Source organism: Anomaloglossus baeobatrachus, chromosome 5, assembly GCF_048569485.1.
Source record: "Anomaloglossus baeobatrachus isolate aAnoBae1 chromosome 5, aAnoBae1.hap1, whole genome shotgun sequence".
NCBI lineage: Eukaryota > Metazoa > Chordata > Amphibia > Anura > Aromobatidae > Anomaloglossus > Anomaloglossus baeobatrachus.
In genome coordinates this window covers 182,929,650-182,957,050 of record NC_134357.1, presented here as the reverse complement: position 1 = coordinate 182,957,050, position 27,401 = coordinate 182,929,650, and the positions used below count along the sequence as shown (strand labels likewise).

General features: G+C 43.3%; 1 long non-coding RNA gene across 1 annotated transcript in view; it reads left to right on the top strand.

Annotated features, from left to right (window-relative positions):
* Positions 1-26,961, top strand: part of LOC142309848 (uncharacterized) — a 90,515-nt gene extending 63,554 nt beyond the window's left edge. Inside the window, exon 3 of the long non-coding RNA XR_012754013.1 lies at positions 23,319-26,961. This is a non-coding gene — a long non-coding RNA (uncharacterized LOC142309848). The remainder of the gene's footprint in view (positions 1-23,318) is intronic.
* Positions 26,962-27,401: the final 440 nt, after the last annotated feature.

The following is a 27,401-nucleotide window of genomic DNA, read 5'->3' as shown; positions in this document are numbered from 1 at the left end:
AACATATCGTCCTAAATTTACCACTGACATGAAGTACAATATGTCACGAAAAAACAGTGTTAGAATCGCCAGGATCTGTTGAAGCGTTCCAGAGTTATAACCTCATAAATTGACTGGTCAAAATTGCAAAACATGGCCTGGTCTTTAAGGTGAAAACAGGCTGGGGGCTGAAGGGGTTAAACTATCTAATTCGTCGGTGTTCCACCCTCAGTCTAATGGGCACACAGAACACATGATTCAGAATTTGGAGCAGTATTTGCATTGTTTTGTTTTTGATAATCAGGAAGAGTGGTCCATGTTCCTTCCTCTGGCCATATTTGTAATCAATAATCGTATTGCCTGGTATATCTCATTTTTTTGTGTCTATGTTCGTCATCCCTATTTCTGTATATTTCCGGAGAGGCACTCAGCAGGGGTACCTGAGGAGGACAAATTGGTCTCAGATTATCATCTATATGGTAGAGGGCTCATCAGCATTTGCAAGGCATGTGTTCTAAGTATAAATGTGAAGTTGACTGTAGACGTGTGCCTGGTCCAGAGTCAGACCGGTGTGTGGGTGATCTGGTGTGGTTGTCTACAATAAATATTAACCTTAAGGCAACTTTACTGACGTTAGGACTAGAGATGAGCGAACCGGTCCCGGTTCGGCTCGAGGTCAGTTCGCCGAACGGAGGTCCCGTTCGAGTTCGGCTCGTCGAACGTTCGACGAACCGAACTCGAACTGCATAGGAAACAATGGCAGGCAATCACAAACACAGAAAAACACCTAGAAAACACCCTCAAAGGTGTCCAAAAGGTGACAAACAACTCACAACACAACACAAACACATGGGAAAGTGACAAGGACATATACTCATGCGAAAACAAAACAGCTGGACAAGGAAAAAGAGGAGGACACACAGATATATGAGTATATGCAAGGAAACATCGATTCCATTATTGTGCAACTTGAGCCCTGCTCATTTTAGGCTTCCAATCTTGATAAATTGCCTGAGCTCGCCACGTACGCCTTGGGGATCTTGTCGTGTCCTGCAGCCAGCGTTCTCTTGGAACCTGTCTTCAGTGCTGCTGGGGGTCTGCTGGCAGATAAGCACATGTGTCTGTCCACTGACAATGTGGACATGGCTCTCAGAGGACTTTTCTTCCCCTGGGTCAGCCAGGGGACGGGAAAGGCACGCGTATTTTTGAGAGTGCTTCATGCCAAGCATCTTTTTCTTTTTCAAAAGGGAAGGTCAACTGATGCCAGTCAAGTGGGGTGTGTGTGGCCCAGTTAGTGGAAACGAGGGAGACTGTGGTTGGAGTCCCCTCGCTGTGTTTCTAAAAGAACCAAGATGAACAAGTCATGGCTCTCAGAGGACTTTTCTTCCCCTGGGTCAGCCAGGGGATGGGAAAGGCACGCGTATTTTTGAGAGTGCTTCATGCAAAGCATCTTTTTCATCTTGAAAATGGGGGTCAACTGATGCCAGTCAAGTGGGGTGTGTGTGGCCCAATTAGTGGAAACGAGGGAGACTGTGGTTGGAGTCCCCTCGCTGTGTTTCTAAAAGAACCAAGATGAAAAAGTCATGGCTCTCAGAGGACTTTTCTTCCCCTGGGTCAGCCAGGTGACGGGAAAGGCACGCGTATTTTTGAGAGTGCTTCATGCAAAGCATCTTTTTCATCTTGAAAATGGGGGTCAACTGATGCCAGTCAAGTGGGGTGTGTGTGGCCCAGTTAGTGGAAACGAGGGAGACTGTGGTTGGAGTCCCCTCGCTGTGTTTCTAAAAGAACCAAGATGAACAAGTCATGGCTCTCAGAGGACTTTTCTTCCCCTGGGTCAGCCAGGGGACGGGAAAGGCACGGGTATTTTTGAGAGTGCTTCATGCAAAGCATCTTTTTCATCTTGAAAATGGGGGTCAACTGATGCCAGTCAAGTGGGGTGTGTGTGGCCCAATTAGTGGAAACGAGGGAGCCTGTGGTTGGAGTCCCCTCGCTGTGTTTCTAAAAGAACCAAGATAAACAAGTCATGGCTCTCAGAGGACTTTTCTTCCCCTGGGTCAGCCAGGGGACGGGAAAGGCACGCGTATTTTTGAGAGTGCTTCATGCAAAGCATCTTTTTCATCTTGAAAATGGGGGTCAACTGATGCCAGTCAAGTGGGGTGTGTGTGGCCCAGTTAGTGGAAACGAGGGAGACTGTGGTTGGAGTCCCCTCGCTGTGTTTCTAAAAGAACCAAGATGAACAAGTCATGGCTCTCAGAGGACTTTTCTTCCCCTGGGTCAGCCAGGGGACGGGAAAGGCACGCGTATTTTTGAGAGTGCTTCATGCAAAGCATCTTTTTCATCTTGAAAATGGGGGTCAACTGATGCCAGTCAAGTGGGGTGTGTGTGGCCCAATTAGTGGAAACGAGGGAGACTGTGGTTGGAGTCCCCTCGCTGTGTTTCTAAAAGAACCAAGATGAACAAGTCATGGCTCTCAGAGGACTTTTCTTCCCCTGGGTCAGCCAGGGGACGGGAAAGGCACACGTATTTTTGAGAGTGCTTCATGCAAAGCATCTTTTTCATCTTGAAAATGGGGGTCAACTGATGCCAGTCAAGTGGGGTGTGTTTTGCCCAGTTAGTGGAAACGAGGGAGACTGTGGTTGGAGTCCCCTCGCTGTGTTTCTAAAAGAACCAAGATGAACAAGTCATGGCTCTCAGAGGACTTTTCTTCCCTTGGGTCAGCCAGGGGACGGGAAAGGCACGCGTATTTTTGAGAGTGCTTCATGCAAAGTATCTTTTTCATCTTGAAAATGGGGGTCAACTGATGCCAGTCAAGTGGGGTGTGTGTGGCCCAATTAGTGGAAACGAGGGAGACTGTGGTTGTAGTCCCCTCGCTGTGTTTCTAAAAGAACCAAGATGAACAAGTCATGGCTCTCAGAGGACTTTTCTTCCCCTGGGTCAGCCAGGGGACGGGAAAGGCACGCGTATTTTTGAGAGTGCTTCATGCAAAGCATCTTTTTCATCTTGAAAATGGGGGTCAACTGATGCCAGTCAAGTGGGGTGTGTGTGGCCCAGTTAGTGGAAACGAGGGAGACTGTGGTTGGAGTCCCCTCGCTGTGTTTCTAAAAGAACCAAGATGAACAAGTCATGGCTCTCAGAGGACTTTTCTTCCCCTGGGTCAGCCAGGGGACGGGAAAGGCACGCGTATTTTTGAGAGTGCTTCATGCAAAGCATCTTTTTCATCTTGAAAATGGGGGTCAACTGATGCCAGTCAAGTGGGGTGTGTGTGGCCCAGTTAGTGGAAACGAGGGAGACTGTGGTTGGAGTCCCCTCGCTGTGTTTTACATGCTTTTAGAAGGGCATGACATGGCTTGGAGGTTGACTTTCAGCATCTGCAAACTGTTGGCTACCAAAATGCTGCCTTTCCAACACCTGTGGTTATAGACAATGAGGAACATACTGATGAAGATGAGACGCAGATACCCAATTGGGATGACAACTTAAATATTCGGTCAGGGCAAGAAGAGGCTCGGTCTGAGGGGGAGGGGAGTGCAAACACAACAATTGATGATGAAGTTCTAGATCCCACCTACTGTCAACCCACAGTCAGACACTCGAGGAGGTCAACAGAGGCGGTGGAGGAGGATGCAACCGACGACGAAGTTACCTTGCGCCTTCCTGGACAGAGTCGGAGCACTGGTAGCACGTCTACAACTGCATCCTCAGCCACCACTCTGCCTCTGAGCATTATTCGGGGTGGATCAACAGGTCGCATGGCCTCTAAGCCTTGCCTAGCCTGGTCCTTTTTTGACATAGAAAAAGATCGCCCAAATTATGTGATCTGTAAAATTTGTCATGGTTCTCTTAGTAGAGGTCAAAACCTCAGCAGTTTGACAACTTCTTCCATGAATCGTCACATGAATAAATATCATATGGCCCGGTGGGCTCACCGTGCTGCAATGCGGCCTAGCGGAGCGAACCATCCACCGCCTGCCCCTTCCAGTGCATCCGCGCGCTCGTCATCTTCTAGGACTGTGGGGACAGCTGTCACACCTGTTTTTCCACCCACAACTTCCACCACTGTAACCTCAACAGGCAGTTTGCTTGGTAGGTCGTCAGTTGGTTTGGAAGGGGAAACAAGTGAGTGTGTACAGCTCTCTCAGACATCGATAGCACCAACGTTGGATGAAGGCAACATCATGTCTCCGCCTGCACTTTCCTCACAAACCTGCATTTTTCCAGGGACACCCTACTCAACACCGTCTACACACAGCAGCCAGATCTCTGTCCCTCAGATGTGGTCAAATAAAAGGCCACTTCCTGCGACCCATGACAAAGCTAAGAGGTTGACTCTATCCCTCTGTAAGCTGTTGGCTTCCGAAATGCTGCCTTTCCGTCTAGTGGACACACAGGATTTTAGAGACCTTATGTCTGTCGCTGTGATCCAGTACAAGATGCCCAATCACCACTGCTTCTCCAAGAAAAGCATGCCCGCGCTACACCAGCATGTCGCACACAACATCACCACTTCCTTGAGAAACTCTGTGTGCGACAGGGTGCATTTTAACACAGATACTTGGACCAGTAAGCATAGACAGGGTCATTACATGTCACTGACTGGGCACTGGCAAACTATGGTGAGAGATGGAGAAGCGTCTGCTAATACACTGCTTCTGCCTCTTCAACCTCGTGTGGGTCCTCCACCTTGGCGCAAACCCTGTGTGGTCAGGCCACCCTTCCCTGTAACTGCGCACAAGGACTACCACACACCTCCTTACTATGCTGGCAGCAGAGCTCAATGCCATCAGGCGGTCAAAGTTTTACTTTGAAATGTATGGGAAATGTGAGTCACACCGCTGAGAAGTTGTGGACGGTTAGCTCTGGATACCGAGTTTCATCAATGGTTGTCTCCACTCAACCAGCAGCCAGGGAAGGCTGGGTGCGACAATGATGCAAACATGGGTGCGGCCCTTCGCTGTGACAATGTGACACACATGGCTTGTGTGGTTCACGTGTTGAACCTGGTTGTCCAGCAATTTTTAAAGCACTATCCTGGCCCACATGGCCTTCTGCAGAGAGCACGGTGTAACGCCTTCCTTGATCCACACACTCAGATGGGCTGTTAATGATAGGCTAGAGGGAAGCCACTCACCAAGCAGGACCCCTAGAACCCTGAAACCCTTTAACCCCTATACAGGGATTAGGAATTGCACAGGGCCCAAGGTGATTAATACCTGTGGAAGGCTGCAGTTCCAGAGAATAGTAGTCAGGCAGGGTCAAAACATTAATTGAGGAACAGGAACAGAATTGGACGGCCAGGACTTAATCAGAAAACAAGCATAGGTGAAATGCGGATCGGCCAACAAGGTACATAAACAGCAAGCAGGAAAAGTAGTCAGGTAACAAGCACACAAAATCATAAAACTGAACTGGGGGTAAAAGTAACCAGAGGTCATAGCTATGTCTGGCAGTGGTCTGCAGACAGGATGGGCATAAAAAAGGGTGTGGTGTCTTCCCATTGGTTGTAGCTGAATGATGGTATTTCATCTGTGAGATACCCACCAGCTAATACCCGCCAGGTAATGCAGCCCAGTGGGTGAGCATAACCTGCGTCCACCTGCGCCGCTGGCATCGACTCCTCTCCCATCATCAGCACTATTCATGAAAGGAACACGTTGTCACCTGGCGACCGGAGTACAAATTGACGGAGCGGACTCCGTTGGTGACTTAACAGCCGTGTGCGGCAATGATGCAAACCTGGCTGCGGGCCATCGTCAGGGCAATGTGACACACGTGCCTTGTATGGCTCACGTGTTGAACCTAATTCTCCAGCAATTTTTAAAACACCATCCCGGCCTACATGGCCTTGTGCAGCGTGCACGCTCGCTATGTGCTCACTTCCATCGTGCGCACACAGCAACTCAACAACTTTCGTCGCTACAGAAGTCTTTAGGTCTGGTGGTTAAACGCCTGAAATGCGATGTGCCCACACGCAGGAATTTGAATCTGCACATGTTGCAGCGTTTGTGGCAGCACCGCCGAACCCTGCTGCAATACGTTATGACATATAGCCTGGGATAACTTGATCCAGAGGTGGTGCAGATCACGCTGCTGGAGTGGTGTCAGATCAAGGACCTATGCACCCTGCTACACAGTTTACAAATGTCGACGAAGATGTTTAGCACTGGCAATGTCATTCTCAGCGTGACAATTCTGGTCATCTACATGATGGAGCGCACTGTAATTATTATTCGGAGTCAGGTGTTGGGACAAGAGGAAGGGGAGGAAGTACAGGAGGAGTCATATGCGGAAGGGATAACAAGATCTACGAGGTCCAGATGGTCAGCGGCACCTATGCGGCAGTCATGGTGAGGGAGAGGGATTAACAAGGGCGCATAGTATCAGCAAAAAGTGTTGAGGAAGGTGCAGGAGCCCATGAAGAAATGGAGGACGAACTGGCGATGGGCATGGAAGACTCAGCAGATGAGTGAGAGCTTGCTCACATTTCGGTTGTGCGAGGTTGTGGGGAGAGGGCAGAGGAAGGAGGCACGATTCTCACCTCTCTGCCACCAACACACCAAGGACTTGGTCCTCCTGGATGCACAAGACACATGAGCGGCTTCTTGCTGCACTACCTACAACATGACCCTCGGATTGTACGAATTCAAAGTAATCCAGAATACTGGGTTGCCACACTGTTACATCCCCGGTACAAGACAACATTTGGCAAAATAATTCCTGCCATAGAAATGGACGCACGTATACAGGAGTATCTGCAGAATGTGGTACGCAATCTTAGATCTACTTTTCCACTAAACACCAGTGCTGCACAGAGTGAATCTCAACGCTTTGTCATGGATATGAGGAAATGGTCTTTTACTTGTCCACATCGGAGGGACCCAGGGATGGCTGCTGTGCTGAGATGGCGTTGAGTACGGTGTCCCTGCAGAGTTGCACTTTTGGTCATATACCAAAATGAGTTGAAAAAGGACAGATGCTGGTGGAAAGGGGAACAGGTGTGTTGGAAAGGGGAAAAAAGTTTTTGTCCGTGGATTTGGTGGTTAAGCAACAGTAACATTTGCTGAAGAAACACCATCTGTTACAGTGGGACTGGCAGATTTGGATAAAGTGGTATATACTATGTTACCGCTATATAACGAAAATTAATAAGAAAAGAAAGAGAAAGGTATATATCCCCATCAGCAGTCAGTGTCCACCGTGCTCCCAGTTGGAAAAGGAGAGGTTGGCAACTGGAAGGTTTGGTGGAGGATACAGAGATGTGTGGCTATGAAACTAATAGTAGCCTGAACCGAGTTAGACGCCATTCGGATCTGGAGACTGTGAGCCCTGTTAGCGTCACAGGGTCCACATGCCCACCCAGCCCTGGAACTCCCTGTTAACAACACAGGGGCCATTGAGTACGCTGACCGTGTGCGTAGGGGCACACCTGTGGACAGCAGGCGCATCAGCAGCAGCAGGCCTGTTAATGCCACTGGGCTGCACAAGCAGGACTGGTAGGACAGGAGCTGGTCTTAACCGTTCTGCGTTACCAACTGTGGTGGTGGCCTGCATCGACACCCTATCCCTGCCTACCTCTGGCCTAAAGCCGCAATGGGTTCAACACATGGAGGTGTGCTCTTTCAGAGCATAATAGAAGACTGCGCACCTCCTTGTTGGCTCCAGACCCTTTTATAACCTGGGTCCGCCCCAAACCAGGGTGAACCACAATGCACCTCCTGGAGACAAAAGTAGAGTGACACGTCATGAGTGGCATAACTAGCGTCCTATTTGGAACCGCAACTTCAATGATGACCTCATGGCTGCCATGACCAAAACACCTCACCAGTCATCGTCTGACCATCAATAATGCGGTGAAAAGTCATAGGGGTGGGCCTCTGCAAGCCATTTGGGAGGACACCTGATGCCCTGTGGTCTATATGTGCCCCCCCACATCAGGGGCAGGGCCAAAGAGTTCATTACCGGACCTAGTCTCTGATGCAGTAAGTGCCTGAGCATGCTCAGTAGCATGAAATAAAGTCTCTGAAAAAAGACTATCAGCTTTAGCATGGTGTCTAGGCACAAAACAGGACTTAGACCCGGCACGGAATGCAAGCACCTTTGCAAAGAGGCTTTTCACACTTAGTGTGGGAGCATGCGCTGTATCCCGAAATGAAGACTTAGCGTCAGGAATAACACAGTCAGGCTGAGCATACTCACTAGGCGAAAAACTGTAATTAGGCTGCAGCTGGGGTAAATCGGCACACGCATGCGCACTAGCTGCCTCTCCACACTTAGACGTGGAGGGGAAATTGCTCTTGGAGATGCTGTCTATGAACAGAAGGAAAAGCTAAAGGAAGCCTGACTTTCTATCCCTCCGAATTATCAAATGCAGCAATGAATTCCATGAGTTTGCTATAACATTAGCGTAGCAAAATGTGCATGAGGGTGTCATGTAGAGGTGCTAGAAATAGCTTGTCACCAGTGGGGCACTAATGGAATATAACAGCCAGTTCTATGATGCCACTAAATGGCAGTATTTTTGCTATCATTATAGCTTATTAAAAACAGAGCAGGAGGGTGTCATGCAGAGGTGCTAGAAATAGCTTGGCACCAGTGGGGCACTAATGGAATACAACAGCCAGTTCTATGATGCCACTAAATGGCAGTATTTTTTGCTATCATTATAGCTTATTAAAAACAGAGCAGGAGGGTGTCATGCAGAGGTGCTGCACATAGATTTGCACTAGTGTGACTAGACAAAAGTCCAATAGCCACGTTTAGGATGCCACTAGGTACACTGACTGTTTGCTAGCATAATGGCTTAGTTAAAAAGAGTTGGAGTGTGCAATGCAGGCAGACGTGCTGCAAATATCTTTACAATAGTGTGAATAGACAAAAGTACAATAGCCACGTTTAGGATGCCACTAGGTACACTGATTGTTTGCTAGTATAATGGCTTAGTTAAAAAAAGTTGGAGTGTGCAATGCAGGCAGACGTGCTGCAAATATCTTTACAATAGTGTGAATAGACAGAAGTCCAATAGCCACGTTTAGGATGCCACTAGGTACACTGACTGTTTGCTAGCATAATGGCTTAGTTAAAAAGAGTTGGAGTGTGCAATGCAGGCAGACGTGCTCAAAATATCTTTACAATAGTGTGAATAGACAAAAGTACAATAGCCACTTCTTGTATGCCACTAGGTACACTGACTGTTTGCTAGTATAATGGCTTAGTTAAAAAAAGTTGGAGTGTGCAATGCAGGCAGACGTGCTGCAAATATCTTTACAATAGTGTGAATAGACAAAAGTCCAATAGCCACGTTTAGGATGCCACTAGGTACACTGACTGTTTGCTAGCATAATGGCTTAGTTAAAAAGAGTTTGAGTGTGCAATGCAGGCAGACATGCTGCAAATATCTTTACAATAGTGTGAATAGACAAAAGTCCAATAGCCACGTTTAGGATGCCACTAGGTACACTGACTGTTTGCTAGCATAATGGCTTAGTTAAAAAGAGTTTGAGTGTGCAATGCAGGCAGACGTGCTGCAAATATCTTTACAATAGTGTGAATAGACAAAAGTCCAATAGCCACGTTTAGGATGCCACTAGGTACACTGACTGTTTGCTAGCATAATGGCTTAGTTAAAAAGAGTTGGAGTGTGCAATGCAGGCAGACGTGCTGCAAATATCTTTACAATAGTGTGAATAGACAAAAGTACAATAGCCACATTTAGGATGCCACTAGGTACACTGACTGTTTGCTAGTATAATGGCTTAGTTAAAAAAAGTTGGAGTGTGCAATGCAGGCAGACGTGCTGCAAATATCTTTACAATAGTGTGAATAGACAAAAGTACAATAGCCACTTCTTGTATGCCACTAGGTACACTGACTGTTTGCTAGTATAATGGCTTAGTTAAAAAAATTGGAGTGTGCAATGCAGGCAGACGTGCTGCAAATATCTTTACAATAGTGTGAATAGACAAAAGTCCAATAGCCACGTTTAGGATGCCACTAGGTACACTGACTGTTTGCTAGCATAATGGCTTAGTTAAAAAGAGTTTGAGTGTGCAATGCAGGCAGACATGCTGCAAATATCTTTACAATAGTGTGAATAGACAAAAGTCCAATAGCCACGTTTAGGATGCCACTAGGTACACTGACTGTTTGCTAGCATAATGGCTTAGTTAAAAAGAGTTTGAGTGTGCAATGCAGGCAGACGTGCTGCAAATATCTTTACAATAGTGTGAATAGACAAAAGTCCAATAGCCACGTTTAGGATGCCACTAGGTACACTGACTGTTTGCTAGTATAATGGCTTAGTTAAAAAAAGTTGGAGTGTGCAATGCAGGCAGACGTGCTGCAAATATCTTTACAATAGTGTGAATAGACAAAAGTCCAATAGCCACGTTTAGGATGCCACTAGGTACACTGACTGTTTGCTAGTATAATGGCTTAGTTAAAAAGAGTTGGAGTGTGCAATGCAGGCAGACGTGCTGCAAATATCTTTGCACTACTGTGACTACACAAAAGTTCAATAGCCACGTTTAAGATGCCACTAGGTACACTGACAGTTTGCTAGTATTATGGCTTAGTTAAAAAGAGTTGGAGTGTGCAATGCAGGCAGACGTGATGCAAATATCTTTGCAATAGTGTGACTAGACAAAAGTCCAATAGCCATGTTTAGGATGCCACTAGGTACACTGACTGTTTGCTAGTATAATGGCTTAGTTAAAAAGAGTTGGAGTGTGCAATGCAGGCAGACGTGCTGCAAATATCTTTGCACAACTGTGACTACACAAAAGTCCAATAGCCACGTTTAGGATGCCACTAGGTACACTGACTGTTTGCTAGCATAATGGCTTAGTTAAAAAGAGTTTGAGTGTGCAATGCAGGCAGAGGTGCTGCAAATATCTTTGCAATAGTGTGACTAGACAAAAGTACAATAGCCACGTTTAGGATGCCACTAGGTACACTGACTGTTTGCTAGTATAATGGCTTAGTTAAAAAGAGTTGGAGTGTGCAATGCAGGCAGACGTGCTCTGCAAATGTCTTTGCACTAGTGGGACTATAGCAAAGTCCAATAGCCACGTTTAGGATGCCACTAGGTACACTGAGTGTTTGCTAGTATAATGGCTTAGTTAAAAAAAGTTGGAGTGTGCAATGCAGGCAGACGTGCTGCAAATATCTTTACAATAGTGTGAATAGACAAAAGTACAATAGCCACATTTAGGATGCCACTAGGTACACTGACTGTTTGCTAGTATAATGGCTTAGTTACAAAAAGTTGGAGTGTGCAATGCAGGCAGACGTGCTGCAAATATCTTTACAATAGTGTGAATAGACAAAAGTACAATAGCCACGTTTAGGATGCCACTAGGTACACTGACTGTTTGCTAGTATAATGGCTTAGTTAAAAAAAGTTGGAGTGTGCAATGCAGGCAGACGTGCTGCAAATATCTTTACAATAGTGTGAATAGACAAAATTCCAATAGCCACGTTTAGGATGCCACTAGGTACACTGACTGTTTGCTAGCATAATGGCTTAGTTAAAAAGAGTTGGAGTGTGCAATGCAGGCAGACGTGCTGAAAATATCTTTACAATAGTGTGAATAGACAAAAGTACAATAGCCACTTCTTGTATGCCACTAGATACACTGACTGTTTGCTAGTATAATGGCTTAGTTAAAAAAAGTTGGAGTGGGCAATGCAGGCAGACGTGCTGCAAATATCTTTACATTAGTGTGAATAGACAAAAGTCCAATAGCCACTTCTTGTATGCCACTAGGTACACTGACTGTTTGCTAGTATAATGGCTTAGTTAAAAAAAGTTGAAGTGTGCAATGCAGGCAGACGTGCTGCAAATATCTTTACAATAGTGTGAATAGACAAAAGTCCAATAGCCACGTTTAGGATGCCACTAGGTACACTGACTGCTTGCTAGTATAATGGCTTAGTTAAAAAGAGTTGGAGTGTGCAATGCAGGCAGACGTGCTGCAAATATCTTTACAATAGTGTGAATAGACAAAAGTACAATAGCCACGTTTAGGATGCCACTAGGTACACTGACTGTTTGCTAGTATAATGGCTTAGTTAAAAAAAGTTGGAGTGTGCAATGCAGGCAGACATGCTGCAAATATCTTTACAATAGAGTGAATAGACAAAAGTACAATAGCCACGTTTAGGATGCCACTAGCTACACTGACTGTTTGCTAGCATAATGGCTTAGTTAAAAAGAGTTTGAGTGTGCAATGCAGGCAGACGTGCTGCAAATATCTTTACAATAGTGTGAATAGACAAAAGTACAATAGCCACATTTAGGATGCCACTAGGTACACTGACTGTTTGCTAGTATAATGGCTTAGTTAAAAAAAGTTGGAGTGTGCAATGAAGGCAGACGTGCTGCAAATATCTTTACAATAGTGTGAATAGACAAAAGTCCAATAGCCACGTTTAGGATGCCACTAGGTACACTGACTGTTTGCTAGCATAATGGCTTAGTTAAAAAGAGTTTGAGTGTGCAATGCAGGCAGACGTGCTGCAAATATCTTTACAATAGTGTGAATAGACAAAAGTACAATAGCCACGTTTAGGATGCCACTAGGTACACTGACTGTTTGCTAGTATAATGGTTTAGTTAAAAAAAGTTGGAGTGTGCAATGCAGGCAGACGTGCTGCAAATATCTTTACAATAATGTGAATAGACAAAAGTCCAATAGCCACGTTTAGGATGCCACTAGGTACACTGACTGTTTGCTAGTATGATGGCTTAGTTAAAAAAAGTTGGAGTGTGCAATGCAGGCAGACATGCTGCAAATATATTTACAATAGTGTGAATAGACAAAAGTACAATAGCCACATTTAGGATGCCACTAGGTACACTGACTGTTTGCTAGTATAATGGCTTAGTTAAAAAAAGTTGGAGTGTGCAATGCAGGCAGACGTGCTGCAAATATCTTTACAATAGTGTGAATAGACAAAAGTACAATAGCCACGTTTAGGATGCCACTAGGTACACTGACTGTTTGCTAGTATAATGGCTTAGTTAAAAAAAGTTGGAGTGTGCAATGCAGGCAGACGTGCTGCAAATATCTTTACAATAGTGTGAATAGACAAAAGTCCAGTAGCCACGTTTAGGATGGCACTAGGTACACTGACTGTTTGCTAGTATAATGGCTTAGTTAAAAAAAGTTGGAGTGTGCAATGCAGGCAGACGTGCTGCAAATATCTTTACAATAGTGTGAATAGACAAAAGTACAATAGCCACGTTTAGGATGCCACTAGGTACACTGACTGTTTGCTAGCATAATGGCTTAGTTAAAAAGAGTTTGAGTGTGCAATGCAGGCAGATGTGCTGCAAATATCTTTACAATAGTGTGAATAGACAAAAGTACAATAGCCACGTTTAGGATGCCACTAGGTACACTGACTGTTTGCTAGCATAATGGCTTAGTTAAAAAGAGTTGGAGTGTGCAATGCAGGCAGACGTGCTGAAAATATCTTTACAATAGTGTGAATAGACAAAAGTACAATAGCCACTTCTTGTATGCCACTAGATACACTGACTGTTTGCTAGTATAATGGCTTAGTTAAAAAAAGTTGGAGTGTGCAATGCAGGCAGACGTGCTGCAAATATCTTTACAATAGTGTGAATAGACAAAAGTCCAATAGCCACGTTTAGGATGCCACTAGGTACAATGACTGTTTGCTAGCATAATGGCTTAGTTAAAAAGAGTTTGAGTGTGCAATGCAGGCAGACGTGCTGCAAATATCTTTACAATAGTGTGAATAGACAAAAGTACAATAGCCACGTTTAGGATGCCACTAGGTACACTGACTGTTTGCTAGTATAATGGCTTAGTTAAAAAAAGTTGGAGTGTGCAATGCAGGCAGACGTGCTGCAAATATCTTTACAATAGTGTGAATAGACAAAAGTACAATAGCCACGTTTAGGATGCCACTAGGTACACTGACTGTTTGCTAGTATAATGGCTTAGTTAAAAAAAGTTGGAGTGTGCAATGCAGGCAGACATGCTGCAAATATCTTTACAATAGTGTGAATAGACAAAAGTACAATAGCCACGTTTAGGATGCCACTAGCTACACTGACTGTTTGCTAGCATAATGGCTTAGTTAAAAAGAGTTTGAGTGTGCAATGCAGGCAGACGTGCTGCAAATATCTTTACAATAGTGTGAATAGACAAAAGTACAATAGCCACATTTAGGATGCCACTAGGTACACTGACTGTTTGCTAGTATAATGGCTTAGTTAAAAAAAGTTGGAGTGTGCAATGCAGGCAGACGTGCTGCAAATATCTTTACAATAGTGTGAATAGACAAAAGTACAATAGCCACGTTTAGGATGCCACTAGGTATACTGACTGTTTGCTAGCATAATGGCTTAGTTAAAAAGAGTTTGAGTGTGCAATGCAGGCAGACGTGCTGCAAATATCTTTACAATAGTGTGAATAGACAAAAGTACAATAGCCACATTTAGGATGCCACTAGGTACACTGACTGTTTGCTAGTATAATGGCTTAGTTAAAAAAAGTTGGAGTGTGCAATGCAGGCAGACGTGCTGCAAATATCTTTACAATAGTGTGAATAGACAAAAGTCCAATAGCCACGTTTAGGATGCCACTAGGTACACTGACTGTTTGCTAGTATAATGGTTTAGTTAAAAAAAGTTGGAGTGTGCAATGCAGGCAGACGTGCTGCAAATATCTTTACAATAATGTGAATAGACAAAAGTACAATAGCCACGTTTAGGATGCCACTAGGTACACTGACTGTTTGCTAGTATGATGGCTTAGTTAAAAAAAGTTGGAGTGTGCAATGCAGGCAGACATGCTGCAAATATCTTTACAATAGTGTGAATAGACAAAAGTACAATAGCCACATTTAGGATGCCACTAGGTACACTGACTGTTTGCTAGTATAATGGCTTAGTTAAAAAAAGTTGGAGTGTGCAATGCAGGCAGACGTGCTGCAAATATCTTTACAATAGTGTGAATAGACAAAAGTACAATAGCCACGTTTAGGATGCCACTAGGTACACTGACTGTTTGCTAGTATAATGGCTTAGTTAAAAAAAGTTGGAGTGCGCAATGCAGGCAGACGTGCTGCAAATATCTTTACAATAGTGTGAATAGACAAAAGTCCAATAGCCACGTTTAGGATGCCACTAGGTACACTGACTGTTTGCTAGTATAATGGCTTAGTTAAAAAAAGTTGGAGTGTGCAATGCAAGCAGACGTGCTGCAAATATCTTTACAATAGTGTGAATAGACAAAAGTACAATAGCCACGTTTAGGATGCCACTAGGTACACTGACTGTTTGCTAGCATAATGGCTTAGTTAAAAAGAGTTTGAGTGTGCAATGCAGGCAGACGTGCTGCAAATATCTTTACAATAGTGTGAATAGACAAAAGTACAATAGCCACGTTTAGGATGCCACTAGGTACACTGACTGTTTGCTAGTATAATGGCTTAGTTAAAAAAAGTTGGAGTGTGCAATGCAGGCAGACGTGCTGCAAATATCTTTACAATAGTGTGAATAGACAAAAGTACAATAGTCACGTTTAGGATGCCACTAGGTACACTGACTGTTTGCTAGTATAATGGCTTAGTTAAAAAGAGTTGGAGTGTGCAATGCAGGCAGACGTGATGAAAATATCTTTGCAATAGTGTGTATAGACAAAAGTCCAATAGCCACGTTTAGGATGCCACTAGGTACACTGACTGTTTGCTAGTATAATGGCTTAGTTAAAAAGTTGGAGTGTGCAATGCAGGCAGACGTGCTGCAAATATCTTTGCACTACTGTGACTACACAAAAGTCCAATAGCCACGTTTAGGATGCCACTAGGTACACTGACTGTTTGCTAGTATAATGGCTTAGTTAAAAAGAGTTGGAGTGTGCAATGCAGGCAGACGTGATGCAAATATCTTTGCAATAGTGTGACTAGACAAAAGTCCAATAGCCACGTTTAGGATGCCACTAGGTACACTGACTGTTTGCTAGTATAATGGCTTAGTTAAAAAGAGTTGGAGTGTGCAATGCAGGCAGACGTGCTGCAAATATCTTTGCACTACTGTGACTACACAAAAGTCCAATAGCCACGTTTAGGATGCCACTAGGTACACTGACTGTTTGCTAGCATAATGGCTTAGTTAAAATGAGTTTGAGTGTGCAATGCAGGCAGAGGTGCTGCAAATATCTTTGCAATAGTGTGACTAGACAAAAGTACAATAGCCACGTTTAGGATGCCACTAGGTACACTGACTGTTTGCTAGTATAATGGCTTAGTTAAAAAGAGTTGGAGTGTGCAATGCAGGCAGACGTGCTCTGCAAATGTCTTTGCACTAGTGGGACTATAGCAAAGTCCAATAGCCACGTTTAGGATGCCACTAGATACACTGAGTGTTTGCTAGTATAATGGCTTAGTTATAATGAGTTGGAGTGTGCAGAGGACAGGAGGGTACAGTGCCAGGATTGTGGGGCTCTGGGTAGAGGAATGGAAGCCTTCCTTTCTATTCCCTCCTAATGGTGAAATGCAGCGACGAAATCCCTGACCTTGGCTACACAGACGCTGTCTCTGTTTTCAGGACCTGTTACCTATGGCTCTCTGACCCTGCCGGTTTGAGCCCTTAAAAGGACTGATAGAAAGTGCTCTCCCTAAGCTGTCTAGCGCTGTGTATGGAGCGCATACAGCTGTATCGGCGATAGGACTCAGGAGGACGGAGCTGCGACAGTGATGTCTGACACCAAAGACGCAGAAGAGATAATGGCGTCCTGGAGGAAAATGTCCGGTTTTATAATGCAGGGACATGTGACATGGACATCCTATCACACATGCCGTTGCTTCTCTGGCTAAAAGTCCACTTAGCTGTGTGTGTGTCTGGGATTGGCTGACATGCTGGCCCGCCCCACTACACGCGCGCGCTTTGGAAAGGAAGACAAGGAAAAAAAAAAAAAAAATGGCGATCGTCATTATCCATTATAGAAACAGCAGTGATCTGAAGGCGCTGTTCACGCACACTATACACTGAAATGTCATAATAGTGTGATTCACAGAGTGACTTACACTATTACAGCGGAAACCAAGCTAGGAATTAGCTGTTTTTTTGCTCCTAGAACCGTTCTCGAACGTTTCTAGAACTATCGAGCTTTTGCAAAAAGCTCGAGTTCTAGTTCGATCTAGAACAGGCCCCAAAATCACTCGAGCCTAGAACTGGAGAACCTCGAACCACGAACCGCGCTCAACTCTAGTTAGGACCTTGGTTTATTGGCCTGTCCATAATCACGGCAGCCATTAATATAGTTGCTTTTCACGTGATATTAAAGTCATCTTACAAGAGTCATAATGTTTTCCATAGATCTCTATTAAAGAAATATATGGGTTCAGAAACTCCTCTTCGTTTACCTCTGCCTCCAGTCTTAGTCGATGGGTCATTAGAATTTCAGGTGTCCAAAATTGTTTATTCTCATTTTGCTCACTTATCTTTACAGTACTTGGTTCATTGGCAAGGGTATGGTCCCGAGGAGAGGACTTGGGTACCAGCTTCAGATATCCATGCTGAGCACCTGATTAGGGCACTCCATCATCTCCATCCTGAGAGAACAGGCCTAGAGGGTCTATAGGTACCTCTTAGAGGAAGGGGTACTGTCACACCGAGTTTTGCACAAACTTTGATGACTATCATGGCAGCATTGGGCTCTTTTAAGATTGCAGATTCCGACACTCTGCCTGATGGTTTCTTTGGTGTCTGGTATCAACACAGGCAGACTCAGCTGTCGACCTACTGTGTGCTAATTCATAGGCAGGCTATCAATCTTTTCTGGTCTGCTTACTCCTTTGGCAAGATGTTGTGGGGAGGCCAATCACATCTGCTCCCCTCCTATTTATGCTGGTTGAAACCTTCCACTCATGTCAGCTATAGTTTATTTTATGCTTGTCTGTGAGGTGAGGTGTCCCAGACTTACTGGTGAAAGTTGTGCTGATTGCTTGGTGTGGTTGTAGAGTTTACCCTTGTTGTTTTGTAGCTTCCATCCTGCTGTTGTTTTTCCTCCGGAACCTGTCATTGCTTTTACATTTGTGTGTATGCAGTGTGACAGAGTATTGGTTTTCCCCTCTCCGTATTTATCTGAGGATAACATAATACTCCAGTCTCGTCCCTTCCTGGAGGGAGTGGGAATCAGATCGGGACTGGTCAGGAGAAGGGCCAGGAAGGAGACTTAAAGGTACTTTACATGCTGCGATCTCGCTAGCGAGATCGCAAGCGATTGTACCCGCCCCCGTTGGTTGTGCGACACGGGCAAATCACTGCCTGCGCCACACAACCTCGCTTACCCCCGTCACATGCACTTACCTGCCCTGCGACATCGCTCTGGCCGGCGATCCGCCTCCTTTCTAAGGGGGAGGTTCGTGCGGCTTCATACCGACGTCACACGGCAGGCGTCCAATAGAAGCGGAGGGGCAGAGATGAGTGGGACGTAACATCACGCCCACCTCATTCCATCCGCATTGCCAGTGGAGGCAGGTAAGAAGATGTTCGTCGGTCCTGCGGTGTAACACACAGTGATGTGTGGTGCCGCAGGAACGAGGAACAACATCGCTAATAAGCAGAGAAAATTTTTAGTTTCAGGACGACCTCTCCGCAGCAAACGATTTTGAGCGCTTTTGCGATTGTTTAAGGTTGTTTTTACCCTACTTGTCACAAACTGCCATTGACTTTTGTGAAGCCCCCAGAGGTTCAAAGTGCTCTCTAAACATCTAGATAAATTCCATGAGGGGTCTAGTTTCCAAAATGGGGTCACTTGTGGGGGATATCCATTGTTTAGGCACCTCAGGGGGTCTCCAAACGCAACATTGCATCCGCTAATTATTCCAGGAAATTTTGCTTTCAAAAATTCAAATGATGCTCCTTCCCTTCTGAGCTCTGCCGTGCACCCAAACAATTGATTTCCACCACATATGAGATATCGGTGTACTCAGGAGAAATTTCACAATTAATTTTATGTTGCTTTTTTTCCTGATACCCTTGTGAACATGCTAAATTTTATGGCTAAAGTAACATTTTTGTATAAAAAGTAAAATTTTCATTTTTTCCCTCCATATTGCTTTGGTTGCTGTGAAGCTCCTAAAGGGGTAATACAATTCTTGGATGTAGTTTTCAGCAGTGTGAGGGGTGCAGATTTTAGAATGGGGTCACTTTTGGGTATTTTCTGTAACCTAGGCCTCTTAAAGTCACTCCAAATGTGATGTGGTACCTAAAAAATTTTTTTTGTAAATTTTGTTGGAAAAATGAAAATTTGCTGATGAACTTTGAACCCTTCTAACTTCCTAACAAAAAAAAAGTTTGTTTCGAAAATTGCCCTGGTGTAAAGTAGACATGTGGGAAATGTTATTTAGAAACTATTTTGTGTGACATACAGTACAGACTAAAAGTTTGGACACACCTTCTCATTCAAAGAGTTTTCTTTATTTTCATGACTCTGAATTTTGTAGATTCACATTGAAGGCATCAAAACTATGAATTAACACATGTGGAATGAAATACTTAACAAAAAAGTGTGAAACAACTGAAAATATTTCTTATATTCTAGGTTCTTCAAAGTAGTCACCTTTTGCTTTGATTAGTGCTTTCCACACTCTTAGCATTCTCTTGATGAGCTACTAGAGGTAGTCACCGGAAATGGTCTTCCAACAGTCTTGAAGGAGTTCCCAGAGATGATTAGCACTTGTTGGCCCTTTTGCCTTCACTCTGCGGTACAGCTCACCCCAAACCATCTCGATTGGGTTCAGGTCTGGTGACTGTGGAGGCCAGGTCATCTGGCGTAGCACCCCATCACTCTCCTTCTTAGTCAAATATCCCTTACACAGCCTGGAGGTGTGTTTGGGGTCATTGTCCTGTTGAAAAATAAATAATGGTCCAACTAAACGCAAATCGGATGGAATAGCATGCCCCTGCAAGATGCTGTGGTAACCATGCTGGTTCAGAATGCCTTCATTTTTTTATAAATCCCCAACAGTGTCACCAGCAAAGCACCCCCACACCATCACTCCTCCTCCTCCATGCTTCACGGTGGGTACCAGGCATGTAGAGTCCATCCGTTCACCTCTTCTGCGTCACACAAAGACACGGTGGTTGGATCCAAAGATCTCAAATTTGGACTCATCAGACCAAAGCACAGATTTCCACTGATCTAATGTCCATTATTTGTGTTCTTTAGCCCAAACAAGTCTCTTTTGCTTGTTGCCTGTCCTTAGCAGTGGTTTCCTGGCAGCAATTTTACCATGAAGGCCTGCTGCACAAAGTCTCCTCTTAACAGTTGTTCTAGAGATGTGTCTGCTGCTAGAACTCTATGTGGCATTGACCTGGTCTCTAATCTGAGCTGCTGATAACCTGCGATTTCTGAGGCTGGTGACTCGAATAAACTTATCCTTCGCAGCAGAGGTTACTCTTGGTTTTCCTTTCCTGGGGCGATCCTCATGTGAGCCAGTTTCTTTGTAGCGTTTGATGTTTTTTGCCACTGCACTTGGGGACACTTTCAAAGTTTTCCCAATTTTTTGGACTGACTGACCTTTATTTCTTAAAGTAATGATGGACTCTCGTTTTTCTTTACTTAGAATTTGTATTATGGCAAGAAAAAAGCAGCTAACAGTTTATTCAGGTGAACTATCAGCTGTGTATCCACCAGACTTCTGCACAATACAACTGATTGTCCCAACCCCATTTATAAGGCAAGAAATCCCACTTATTAAACGTGACAGGGCACACCTGTGAAGTGAAAACCATTTCCGGTGACAACCTCTTGAAGCTCATCAAGAGAATGCTAAGAGTGTGCAAAGCAGTAATCAAAGCAAAAGGTGGCTACTTTGAAAAACTTAGAATATAAGACATATTATGAGTTGTTTCACACTTTTTTGTTAAGTATTTCATTCCACAAGTGTTAATTCACAGTTTTGATGCCTTCAGTGTGAACCTTCAATTTTCTGAGTCATGAAAATAAAAACAGCTCTTTGAATGAGAAGGTGTGTCCAAACTTTTGGTCTGTACTGTATCTCTCAGATTTATGGGCACAAAAATTCAAAATTTTCAAAATTTTCGCCAAATTTCCAAAATGTTCACAAATAAACGCAAAACATATCGTCCTAAATTTACCACTGACATGAAGTACAATATGTCACGAAAAAACAGTGTTAGAATCGCCAGGATCTGTTGAAGCGTTCCAGAGTTATAACCTCATAAATTGACTGGTCAAAATTGCAAAACATGGCCTGGTCTTTAAGGTGAAAACAGGCTGGGGGCTGAAGGGGTTAAACTATCTAATTCGTCGGTGTTCCACCCTCAGTCTAATGGGCACACAGAACACATGATTCAGAATTTGGAGCAGTATTTGCATTGTTTTGTTTTTGATAATCAGGAAGAGTGGTCCATGTTCCTTCCTCTGGCCATATTTGTAATCAATAATCGTATTGCCTGGTATATCTCATTTTTTTGTGTCTATGTTCGTCATCCCTATTTCTGTATATTTCCGGAGAGGCACTCAGCAGGGGTACCTGAGGAGGACAAATTGGTCTCAGATTATCATCTATATGGTAGAGGGCTCATCAGCATTTGCAAGGCATGTGTTCTAAGTATAAATGTGCAGTTGACTGTAGACGTGTGCCTGGTCCAGAGTCAGACCGGTGTGTGGGTGATCTGGTGTGGTTGTCTACAATAAATATTAACCTTAAGGCAACTTTACTGACGTTAGGACCTTGGTTTATTGGCCTGTCCATAATCACCACAGCCATTAATATAGTTGCTTTTCACGTGATATTAAAGTCATCTTACAAGAGTCATAATGTTTTCCATAGATCTCTATTAAAGAAATATATGGGTTCAGAAACTCCTCTTCGTTTACCTCTGCCTCCAGTCTTAGTCGATGGGTCATTAGAATTTCAGGTGTCCAAAATTGTTTATTCTCATTTTGCTCACTTATCTTTACAGTACTTGGTTCATTGGCAAGGGTATGGTCCCGAGGAGAGGACTTGGGTACCAGCTTCAGATATCCATGCTGAGCACCTGATTAGGGCACTCCATCATCTCCATCCTGAGAGAACAGGCCTAGAGGGTCTATAGGTACCTCTTAGAGGAAGGGGTACTGTCACACCGAGTTTTGCACAAACTTTGATGACTATCATGGCAGCATTGGGTTCTTTTAAGATAGCAGATTCCGACACTCTGCCTGATGGTTTCTTTGGTGTCTGGTATCAACACAGGCAGACTCAGCTGTCGACCTACTGTGTGCTAATTCATAGGCAGGCTATCAATCTTTTCTGGTTTGCTTACTCCTTTGGCAAGATGTTGTGGGGAGGCCAATCACATCTGCTCCCCTCCTATTTATGCTGGTTGAAACCTTCCACTCATGTCAGCTATAGTTTATTTTATGCTTGTCTGTGAGGTGAGGTGTCCCAGACTTACTGGTGAAAGTTGTGCTGATTGCATGGTGTGGTTGTAGAGTTTACCCTTGTTGTTTTGTAGCTTCCTTCCTGCTGTTGTTTTTCCTCCTGAACCTGTTATTGCTTTTACATTTGTGTGTATGCAGTGTGACAGAGTTTTGGTTTTCCCCTCTCCGTATTTATCTGAGGATAACATAATACTCCAGTCTCGTCCCTTTCTAAAGGGGCGGTTCGTGCGGCTTCATACCGACGTCACACGGCAGGCGTCCAATAGAAGCGGAGGGGCAGAGATGAGTGGGATGTAACATCACGCCCACCTCCTTCCATCCGCATTGCCAGTGGAGGCAGGTAAGGAGATGTTCGTCGGTCCTGCAGTGTAACACACAGTGATGTGTGGTGCCGCAGGAACGAGGAACAACATCGCTAATAAGCAGAGAAAGATTTTTAGTTTCAGGACGACCTCTCCGCAGCAAACGATTTTGACCGCTTTTGCGATCGTTTAAGGTTGCTTTTACCCCACTTGTCACAAACTGCGATATCGTTAATGACGCCGGATGTGCGTCACAAACACCTTGACCCCGACGATAATTCATTAACGATATTGCAGCGTATAAAGCCCCCTTTAGCCTTTTCCACCATCAGGAGTATCCCTGAGGGTAGGGATAATATAAGGCACCCTAGCTTGAGAGACATCATAGGAGCCCCAGTTCCCCGCTATCCCATACTGTAGTCATCATGATACTAATATGACCTACAAAAACAGTTATTTATAAATATTGTTTAAAGGTATCCTAAAACGTAAGAAGTAAGAAATAAGGACCTGGATATCTTATCTTATGTCATTATGTTCATGTATTATGTGACTAATTGTACTGAATAAAGTCTAAGCCATAAATATTGTTCTCATCTTTTTACAGGGTCGTGGCAAATTTTAAGAAATTATAATGTCTGCTGTCCTGGAACCTTGGGTCATTGTTTTTCTCATCTTGTTCACAGTGTTAGCCATGTATTTCTTAGTATTGCTACCTTCAGGATTCCTCATTCTCTGGAGAAGGAAGCACATGCCGGTTATTTCTCTAAATGGGACTGTATAACAGAACTGAGCTGTAATACCACACAGCAATGGTGCATATATATATTTAGTACACCATTAATTGATTTATTGAATAGGATCCATATTATCATGAGTTCTATTTTTAAACCATGATCCCAAGTTTATCACTATAGCCTACATTTGATCATTTGTTACCAATTAAACCACAAATGACTATCCAAATGGACACAAATCTTTTTGTTTGAAAAAATTGTATACAAAGCTTTATTAATAATATTAATATTTGTGAAGACACATATTTAGACAGACAGTGTTAATAAAACAACATGTGCAATCACCATATTTAAAATCCAACAGGGCAGTGTGGTCTCACAATATCATCAACATGGGATGTTATAGAGCGGGTATGGTCACATATCATAGGCTCAATTATACATAATAATAATGGCATATGAGAATACAATTACAGTACAACCATGATTCTATATTGAATTTAAAGTGCATTGTTGGTGTAGCAGCTTAATCAATGTGGTCATAACTAAAAATGCAGTAGATATATAACTAGTGCTCCAAAAAATGTTGTGTTGAAATTAGATAAATGACCATTGGCAGCCTAAGAAAAAATCATGCAGTTGTATGGCACAAACTGCTGTAAATACACATACAAAGGGCAATATTTTACCTCGCAGGTACAATCAGTTGGACCAAGAGCAACAATTTGGATGAACTGCCACATATATAATCACATATACAGCCAAAATGGCAGACAATCAACGTTACATAATCATGCATTTAGATGACATTAGGCAGCACCAGCTATTAATTTATGCCATGAACACCAGGTTGTAAGGACTGACCAAGATCAATGCCCTGGGCTGTGCAAGAGATTGTTATCTATTAATACAGACCCGCTGTCGCCATTATGGTCCCGACCACACTGCCCTGCACCTCCATTCCCTGGAGAAGGAAGCACATGCCGGTTATTTCTCAAATAGCCCTTACAAAAGTGAGAGTTGTCCAGTGATATATATTATGGCTTGAGAAACACATTATTGAGAAATATTGACATGTAATTGAAGCAGGCCATCTTTTTGGTGCTCATAAAGTTCCCGTGGTGTCTCAGATTTTATTCTTGATAATTTCACAACTCCAAGATGAGTCAAGTCATGTTGCAGCATCCAGTTGGATTTTATTAAGACACTGTTCTCTCCTAAAAGTAATTTCAGACTTTTTTTTTCATTTGTTCAAAGTTGTGTTTAAACATTGTATAGTAAAGATTTATTATCCTAATATGTAAAAATAATAGAAGCCTGTAATGCAGAAACAGGTCTCTCCTCCAGGTCCAAGTAAAGGGCTTCTTTTTCACCAACTGCCCCATTTTGTATTGATACACATTTTGCCTAGCCTATTGTATACAACTGTCCATCTGATATAATTATCATATCCATGTTCCAATTATGTAATTATTCAATGTATTTATTGTGATATGTTAAGATACTGTACTTTTAATGCAGTTACTATGCTTTGCTAAGCTACTATAATAAAAAGTGTAGTGTATGTCCTGTGGCACCTATGTATCAGTGTCAAAAAACAAAATGATATACCAGCTACTTAAAAAAAGTGTACATTTTTAAGAACTGCGAACCTGTGTGTATATATATAGGTAGCCAGGCTAAAGGCCACTTTACATGCTGCGACATCGCTAGCGAAAGCACCCGCCCCCGTTGTTTGTGTGTCACAGGCAAATCGCTGCCCGTGGTGAACAATATCGCAGGTAAGCGTCACACGAACGTACCTTCCTAACGACGTCGCTGTGGCCGGCGAACAACCTCTTTTTTAAGGGGGCAGTTCGTGCGGCGTCACAGCTACATCACACAGCAGGCCACCAATAGAAGCGGAGGCGCGGAGAGCAGCCGCATTAATGACACGCCCACCTCGTTGCCGGAGGACGCAGGAACGCTGTTGTTCGTCGTTCCCGGGGTGTCACATGTAGCGATGTGTGCCGCCTCAGGAACCACGAACAACCTGCGTCCAGAACGAGCAACGACATTTGGGAAATGAACGACGTGTCAACGATCAATGATTTGGTGAGTTTTTCAGATCGTTAGCGGTCGCTGCTAAGTGTCACACGGAACGACGTTGCTAACGAGGCCGGATGTGCGTCACGAATTCCGTGACCCCAGCGATATCTCATTAGCGATGTCATTGCATGTAACGGGGCCTTAACAGCGATCACTCAAAAAAAAAGTATGAAATAAATGTTCATTACAAAATATATATATATAAACGTTCATTTTAAAAGAAGATGCCTCACAGTAGGGACACAAAGGGGACCTACTAACACTAGTGTAGTTATATTAACCCATTCCTGACCATAGACATACTGGTACATCCTATTTTGTGGTGTCTTCCCGACCTTACCGTACTGGTACATCCTGGCAATCAAGCATGCAACAGGAGCTGTGCATGTGCAATTGCCACCGGGAGCTTTGCTTACATGTCACCTGAGCCCCAGATGTACCTGCACCACCCTGGGATGTTAAACCCTCTAAATGCTGCAATCAATAGAGATCGCAGGATGTAGGTGGCTGGGAGAGGGAGTGCGCCCCCTCTCACACCTGATTAGGACCCTACCACAGAGTTCCACGGTAATTCCAGAGTTCGAGAATTGCCATGGTAATGCTAGGTGAATTGACAACCTCTTACTGTACCTGGCTATGGCAAGCCTCTGAGATGGTCTGAGAGACTTCTGTCAGTGTAACACATAATGTATGTATTATATTAAATGTAATACATTATTCCAGCAATCAGACTTAAAAAGGTTAATTCCTATATAATGACTATGTGCAAAAGTGAAAGAAAAGTGAAAGTTAAAAAAAATCAAAAAATAAAACAACAAAAAATGAAAAATATATTATACCAATAAATATATATTTATGTACACAAAAACAAAACTAAAAAACTACACATGTTTGGTATCTGGAACAACCAGATGTATAAAAGTGTCACACTAGTTAACCCCTTTAGTAAGCACCATAAAAATAAACAAAGCAAAAACTATATATTTTCATGACAGAGCAGACAAAAAAGTGAAATAAAATGCAATCAAAAAGTCATACATAAATAAAAATGTACGTCCCCTGACAAAGAAAGGCAAAACATGAGTTGGGGCGAGGAGGATGGACACTATAGCCATCCTACATGTAAGTTTGAGTAATTTCTGCATTTCTAACTATTGGGTGCCATAACATACTCTATACAAGAATATTTTCCTGATTTTATGTTGATAAGCACTAGTCGGATACCATTACCGCATGTCGAATTTGCACATTGTACTGACATATGCTGTATATTAATTAGTCCCCTTGCATGGGATGTTGAGTATATTAGTGGTTATGTCTCCCATTTAAACATTATAGCACTGGCTTTTTATCTTTTATCCCAGTATTTGAATTGTATTTGTTTTTCTTTTTCACTTGATGTAATTAATAAACATTATGCACGTATACACTCATTGTTGTGAGGCTTTTTTATGCCTTTTGTTTCTTAGTATAATTAATCATAAATAAAAAATTGATCACTGAAAATATCATCTTGTCTCACAGAAAACAAGCCACCATACAGCTCAGTAAGCAAAAAAATAAAAAAAAACTATAGCTCAGACTACAGCAATGCAAAAATTTTTGTTTTTTTTAAATTTGTTTTTATTGTGCAAAAGCGGCAAACCATAAAATAAAATCAATATAAGGCTATGTGCCCATGTCCAGTAATCATTTCCATTTTTGCATCAGTTTGGAAAATGCAGAAACATAGCTGTTAACGGGTCCATTGACTATAACGATGATGTATCCGTTAACGGATTGGTCAAAAGCTGTTATGCGTTAGGTTCAATCCGTTAGCCATCCATTGTTGATGATTGATGAAAAGTCCTCCTAACAGAACTTTT